Genomic DNA, 8,236 nt, shown 5'->3' on the forward strand with positions numbered 1-8,236 from the left:
CAAGGTCAGTCTAATCCCCTCAGGATTTACCCTGAAACCCTGTACCACAGTTTGTAGATCCTTTGTCAGTGCCAGCCATGTGGATGAGTCATGGCCATTGCCTGACCAATTTGTTCTCTGTAAAAGTCTGAGAGAATATTTTCTCTCTATGTGACTCTCCTTAGGCACACTCTACATCACTGATCAGTTTTCTTCTGTGTCTCTATAACTTTCTTGATCAGAAAATTTGGAACAAAACTGAGTTACAGGATGCTGCAGTGAAGTTTCTCCTATGTCCTGAGTCCACACTATCTTTCAAAAGCTAGGGTCAAATTGCTGTCTGTCCTTGAAGCCCTTCTTTTCTCTAATTTTTGGTCTGCAAATTTAAGTTGTTAACCCTCCAGAAGAGAAAGTTAATGATATTATTAGCCTATATCATAGGCAGTTGAACTTAATCTCACCATCTGTCTGAATATCAAAGATCTTAGATATAACATGGAGCAGGTATTTTCCATCAAGTATTGGTATGTTAAACTTTAAATCCCTACAGAATATGAAGGGAAAAAAATTAAAAAAATTAAAAGTAGGAATAAACAATTACATATTTTTACACAGAGATTTAGAAATCTAACTATATACAGCATTGTAGCAGGACAGCCCTATGACATTTTTTTCTTGCCTCTTGTTTTCATTTATTATGCTTTTTTAAAAGTAAATATTTACTTGAGAGACAGTATGGCACTAGCTGGGATGACATGACAAGTATGTATTTAGAAGATTCGAATGACAGGCATTCCAAGCATGACCCTACTATCACACATTGCTATCTTCAGTGCAGTTGCTTAGTTCACAGATATCAGCATATATAGTTAGCCAGGGTGAAAATCCAACCAATTAACTGCTATTTTCAAAAACCTGCTGAAGATTCTCAGGATCATTGCCTTAACCATCTTTTGCATATAAATGTATGACTTTGGGCCTGTCATGTTTCCTAGCATTTCTTCTTGTCCTCTTTTTATTGTTTAATCCTTCTCACTTTCCTTTTAATTGTGTTATACCCTTCGATTTTTATTTCTTCTTTTGAATTCTTGCACTAGGGAGACTATACAATATTTACACATGTGGGTCTGGTTCATTTCTCTTATGACTATATCTTCAAGTGGCATCCACTTAAATATAAAGACTTTGAGTTTATCATTCTTTTTTTCCCATAATTTTATTGAGAAACAAATAGAATGAGACAGTTTCAAATTAAATTGGTAAGACAGTTCCAATAATTAACACATTGCATACTCTCTTCCTAATGGTTATTTACTGTACAAGATGCAGACATGATATCCTATTTACAAACACCATTAGAACAAATCCCTCTATTCATTAAGAGAATGTAACTATATATCTATCCTAACCACTTTGAATACACAGATACAAAATGGATATTCATCTGTATGATGAAAAAGCATTGAAAAATTAAAATATATTTTAAAAATAGGTATAAAGAATTATATAATTCTTATGTTTACACATAAGTCCAGAAATCTAACCATATATAACCTTGTAGCAGGACAGTCCTGCAACATCTCTTTTCCTGTCTCCTGCCTTCATTCACTACCCCCTTCTTTTTGAACAATCATCTACCCAAGAGACAGCATGGCAGCAATTGGCATGTCTTGACAAGCAGCCCGTATTCAGAAGACCAGAATGACAGGCACTGAAAGCATGAACCTACTATTACAAATTGCCATATTTAATGCAGTTGCTTAGTTCGTAGGTGTCAGTATATATAGTTAGTCAGGGTGAGAATCATTCCAATTAACTGCTAGATTCAAAAATCTTCTGAAGATTCTCAGAATCATTGCTTTACCCATCTTCTACATATAACTGTGTGGCTTGCCACTGTCATGTTTCCTAGCTCTTCCTCTTTCCCTCTCTTAATTAGTTAGTTCTCAAGTTCTTGCTTTCCTTTTAGTTATATTATACCTTTCTATTTGTATTTCTTCTTTTGAGTTCTTTTTATTTGCACTGCATTTTAATATTTTATTTATTTTTATTTATTTTATTTTCCATAATTTTATTGAGAAACAAATAGCAATGAGACACTTTTAAACCAAATTAGTAGGACAGATTCAATAATAAACACATTGTATACATTCCTCCTAGTGGTTAATTGCTGTACAAGATGCGGACATGACATCATATTTACAAACACTATTAGAACAAATCCCTCTATTCATTAAGAGAATATAACTATATATCTATCCTAACCATTCTGAATACACAGATTCAAAATGGACCTTCATCTGTATCCCCCCTTTTTTTGTGAAGTTCCACTATTTGAATATTATAGGTGTGTTAACTCAGCAAAATATTCTAAAAGAGTCCAGTAGCCCATAGTAGTGTTGGGTCTTCCGCTTCACTGTTGAGTTAAGGCCATCTTGTCCTTTGGCTCTGAAGGTCAGTGAGAAGCAACCTTAGGCTCAAGATAGTGAATGCCTCAGGCACCTGACCTGCCTGGTTCTCCTGCAGCTCATCATTTCGAAACTAGATAACAATAGCTTTCTTAATGCAAACAAAATCTGACCATTTTGCTTTTACATTATTGTTCTAGTTGAGAAATAGTGTCATAATTGATACTGCCTCTTCACACTGTTTTGGCTCTACAGGGCACAAAGGCCACACATATGTGCAGAACAACATTAAAGAGCTCTTTTTCAGCATGTATGAATGAAACATCTTCCAGTGTGTGTGTAATGATGCATTATAAAGGATAAAGAGACTTTGACTATGACATTCCCATCTCCATCCAATGATCTCAGTGGGAACCTCCAAATGACACAGGGAGCAAACGATGACGTCAGGTGGATGACCTCCAAATGATGTAAGGTAAAAATGATCTCCCAACCTGGAAGGTACCTGGAATGAGTTCATGTTCTCTGAAACTAAAGAATGAATTTTGGGAACAAATGGAGGTTATGAGCAGAAAAAAAAAGCTCCTGTCCAAAAGAGGGACAGGAAAGGGGCCCAAGTGGGTTGTCCCCCTCCAATTTCTTCTCTGCTATTGTCTCCTGCATTTGTTCAGTGTGGGCTCAGGACCTGAGACTGCATTTTTCTCCTTTTCTTTGTCATATTGTATGGCACTTTCTTCTGATCTTTGGTGTAGAGCTTTGGTAGAGTTGTTGCTTTAGCACCAGGTCAGGATTGACCAAGCTCAAACTCATCGAGGTGGGTGTTGCTTCCACTCTGGTTGTTGTGTTCCACTTCTTCCTGCTGCAGCCTGTGGAGGTGAACTCTCTGTGCTACTCTGGCAAGATGTTCCGCTCCTGGATCAGCTGGGTGGGTCCTGCATCTAGCCTCTCTGCAGAGAGTTCTGTTGCAAGCTTCCACACTGGGCCTGTCTGATGCAGGAAGTTCTACTTATATGCTGGGATTGGGTGCTGGCTAAAAGGAGGATCTAGTGGGCCCCAGGCAATCTGACTTACATGCTGGGCCTGCGTCGAATGAGGTTCCAACAGGCCCAGGGTGATCCTCTAAAGCACCTGTTTAGGAAGACACAGGGATTGGGGTTTGATCCCCAGCATGCCATGCTGTCAGCACCTGCAGGAAATTCTGAGACAGAGAATGAGACTGGCCTGGGTGGTGAGTGCCTGTGATAACAGTGCTTGGGATGCTGAAAACAAGAGGATCACTATAACTTTGATCTATGTAATGAGACCTCCATAGACCCTGTGGTAATCACACACACACACACACACACACACACACACACACACACACAAATGTTCTATGTCTGATTGAGGACCTTCTCTATTGTTATTGTTGGTTTGTTGAAAATTTTATGAATCACAAAATGTGTTACTGGATGAAATAATATTTGAGTTTGAATATTGCAATGTTTTACTTTAAAAATTTTATAATTGTATTAATTGATTATCAGAAATTTTAAAAATAATAAATTATTGGAGGAAACACCACTGTGACATGATTTTGTATTAGAGTTTTTCTTGAAGGGTATAGGGAGATAAATGTAATTTACTCTTTGTCAAAATGAGTAAGTTTGCTAACATTATTTATTAAAATTATCCATTTTGAATCTGTATAACTATTTTGGAAGCGTATCCATTTTCACAATGTGAGTTCTTTTTATTCAGGAGTATGGAATACCTTTCTATTTTGTCAAATCCTCTTTAATCTCTTTTCTCAGAGTACTGTAGTCTTTACTGTATAAATCTTTGCCATCCTTTGTGAGATTGATTCATAAGTATTTCATTTTGTTGAATGCTATTGTGAAAAGAATGGTTTCCCTAATTTCTATCTCAATGTGTCCATTGTTTGTGTATAAAAATGCTACTGGCTTTTGGGTCTTGGCTTTGTAATCTGCTATCTTCCTGAATTTGCCGATTAAATTTATAATACTCTATGTAATGTATCATGTCATCTGCAAATAATGATAATTTTGCTTCTTCTTTTCCAATCATATTCCTTTTATTTCTTGGTCTTATCTAATTTCTCTGGCTAACGTTTCCAGAACTATATTGAATAGGCCTGGAGACAGTAAACATCCTTGTCTTATTTCCAATTTTAGAGAGAAGACTTTCAGTTTTTGACAATTTAGTATGATGTTTCTGTTGGTTTCTCAGATCTACAGTGAAAATGGAGTAAATACTTAAATATTAAAACAGAAACACTAGGAAAATATAGGTAGAAATCTTAATGACATTGGAGTTGATAGAGAGTTCAGGAAAAAAAATCAAACTTCATAGAAAATCCTTCAAGGATTCAACAACTAGGGCCAGTCAGATAGCTTAGCAAACTGAAGTGCCTGCCTAGGAGGGTCAGGGAACAAGGTTAAATTCCCAGCATGCTGTGCTGGCCCCACCACTGTGGCATGCTGATTCAGTGATTGAGATTGGTTGTGGTGGTGTGCACCTGTAATCCTGGTGCTTGGGAGGCTAAAAACAGGAGGATCACTATGATCCTGTGCAGGGAGACCTTTTAGAACCTGTACTAAACACATTTTCTTTAAATAAGAATCAACAGCTAGGATCTCATCTTTTTGCAGTTTCTGCACTTTAAAGCAAATCTCCAACACAGTAAAAAGAAAAAACACAAACAGGGAAAAAATTATAACTGATTGTCCATCCAACAATGGTGTTCTACCTAGAAAATATACAGAATTTTTAAAAAAGTCAAACCCCCACCCCCAAACTCAAAGACCCAATCCAAAAATGGGCATCTGAGATGAATATACACTTCTCAGAGGAAGAAATATAACAAAAAAAATGAAAAAAAATGTTCAACGTCATTGATCATGTAAGAAATAAAAATAAAGCAACACTAAGGTTGCATCTCACACCAGAAAGAATGGCTACCATCAAGTAATCAGCTGGAGAGGTTGTGGGGTAATAGGAACATTTCTGCACTGTTTGTGGGAGTGCAGGCTAGTACCAGTACTACTGAAATCAGTGTGGAGAGTCTTTCAAAGCCTAGGAGTGGAGATCCCATTCAAGTCAACTATTCTGCTCCTGAGTATTTTTCCAAAAGAACCAACAACCTCATCCACAGTGATATATATGTGCCCATGATTATACTAGCACAATTTGCCACAGAAAAATCAGGGAAACAACCTACAGGCCCATCAACTGAACAACGGATAAGTAAGATGTGGTATTTTTACACAATGTAGTATTATTGAGCTATAAAGCAGCATAAATTTGAGTCTTTTGTGGGTAAACAGATGCAGATAGAGAACATACTCAAGTGAAATAAGTCAAACCCACATGTACAAACATCATAGGCTCCTTAGTGTGAGAACCTGAAAGACAAAAATGGAATCTAATGGTACAATAGATTTGGGGAAAAGGGAATGAACTTATTCAAGAAGAAAGAGTTGCTGAGTTGAGGAGAAGGACAGGAGAGGGAGTGGGGGGAAAAAGCTTTATCTATGTATGTAAGAAGGATGGTTTGGACAACTGTACTGTGCATTTCTACTAGTCTATGGGAAGAAGCAGTGATGCTTTAATTTATTTCATCATCTGTTTTCATTGTATATATCTGGTAATATGAATAACTGGCTGAAAGGCAATAGTATATACTACTACAAGTACTGTGAAATTCATGTTACTTTGTTAAATTAAATACTGCATCACTTGTAATTTTTTTGTTTAAATTCTAATTTTTACTCTCTTTAAAAAAATTTTAAAAATAAAAAATTTCCATATTTTCTAAGATACTTTAGATGCTATTTATATTATATAATTAGCTTATGATACTGTTAGTTTTTGTTTGGGCCATTATATTCAATTATACTTCCTGTCTCTTCCTGCAGTGCTATCAGTTTTTTTAATCTGAGAAGATATGCAATGTTTTAATATATAATCTTTCTCATCCTTCCTACAACTTTGCACTTCATCTTTAGTTATTTTACATAGATTATTTTTTGTGTAAAGCTTAGTATTAAATAGGCTTGCTCTCTTGTTACAACAAAAGCTCTTTATACTTCATTTTTTTTCAGTAATTATAAGCATGTATCTGAGCAACACAGAAAATAGCCACCTGAGGATGCTTAAAAATAAACAAAGCTAGCACCATAGTGTACTAAAAATAAATCATATGCCTAACAATTTAACCTAGAATTGTGGAGAGTTTTAGCAGAAGATGCATAATTATGGTTTGTCAACTTTGAAGTATGTAAATAATTTTCCAGAAGAACACATGCATAATTTAAAATGATGAATTGACCTGAAAATTAAATACATGCATTCATTAAAAGATGCTATTGAGAATATGCTAAACAAGTCATAAATTGTAATAAAATATCTGTAGAACACATATCTGATAGAGGTTTTGCACCTAGAAAGGGACTGCATGTAGGATAAATATGTACAATTCAATATAAGAATTCAAGCAATAAAAAAAGTGTAAAATAATTTAATCAGACAATTCAAAAGAAGATAAATAAGTGAATAATAAACATGTGAATATATATATATATCTCACTAGGTTAGTATCAATAAAAATAACATTATATGGGGCTATAGGGAAAAAGGAACAATACTGTTAGTGGGAGTGTAACATAAACATTGTGGAAATCAGTGTAGAAACTCCTCAAAAAATCAAGATTAGTGGTTTCATTCAACCCAAGTGTTCCCTTTCTGGATATTTTTCCAGAAGAATTGAAAATATCATCCTACAGTGATATATGTGCACCCATGTTTATTGCTGCACAATTAGTCAGAGTTCAATCTTGTAAGTAACCCAAATAGCCATCAACTGAGGAAAGGATAGCAAAGATGTTGCATTTTTCTACAATGTAGTACTACCTCAACTCTAAAGAAAGATAGAGGTTTTTAATCTGTAAATGATTGTAACTAGAGAACATATTAATAAATGAAATGAACCAGACTTGCAGGTGTCAATATCATATTGTCTCTCTAGCATAACAAACTGAAGTCACCTTAGTGACTATAAGGTCTAAAAGGTAAAATAGGTATAGTAAAAGAGAAAGAAACTGTTCAAAAGGAAAGAACAATTGGGATAAAGAAAAGGAAAAGAAGAAGGAAGGGAAAATAAATTTAAATATAATTATCCTATTAAGTTTTATTAGTTCATGGAAAGAAATAGTACTTATATTGTTTGATCCATTTTGCATGTTTATATCTTATTACTTGAGCAACTACTTTGAAGACAACAATAAGCAACATAATAACCATTGTTAATGTCCCATCATTCTGTTTTGAAATTCTTTATCATTTTTTACCTATCATGTTTTCTCTCTTCAAAATAAAAAAATTAAAACAAAGAAATCAAGTATTGGCTACACTATAAGCAAGTTGTAACCCTCAAACATAACTGATGAAAATTTAGAATTTATCATGTTAATCTTCGTGGCACTGTGTGTGTATAATCCAAGCAGTTGGTAGACTGAGGAAGGAGGTTTACTCCAACTTCAATGAAAACTTTGTCTATGCTGTGAGTTTCAGGGCAGCCTAAACTGCATATTTCTACCCTCTCTCATTAAACCAGAAGGTACACACACCAGAAAAAGAAAACTGTCACATAAAGAAATAGTTGGTCTGTTTTATTTTTTACCGTACAGCTACTATGTTATGCAGCAATTACACCTAAAGCTATTTTCTCAAAATAAAGGACACTATGACCAAAGAGACATAATAGAAGAGTTGATAAACTTCAAATACCTAAATGATTAATAACAGAGAAATATAAAAATTGTAACATATTCATAGAATATAATTCAACT

At 34.8% G+C, this 8,236-nt stretch overlaps 1 pseudogene; it reads right to left on the reverse strand.

Annotated features, from left to right (window-relative positions):
* Positions 1–8,236, reverse strand: part of LOC101586264 — a 36,286-nt pseudogene that overhangs the window by 19,199 nt on the left and 8,851 nt on the right.

This window comes from Octodon degus, unplaced genomic scaffold (genome assembly GCF_000260255.1).
Source record: "Octodon degus isolate 3935 unplaced genomic scaffold, OctDeg1.0 scaffold00080, whole genome shotgun sequence".
Lineage (NCBI taxonomy): Eukaryota > Metazoa > Chordata > Mammalia > Rodentia > Octodontidae > Octodon > Octodon degus.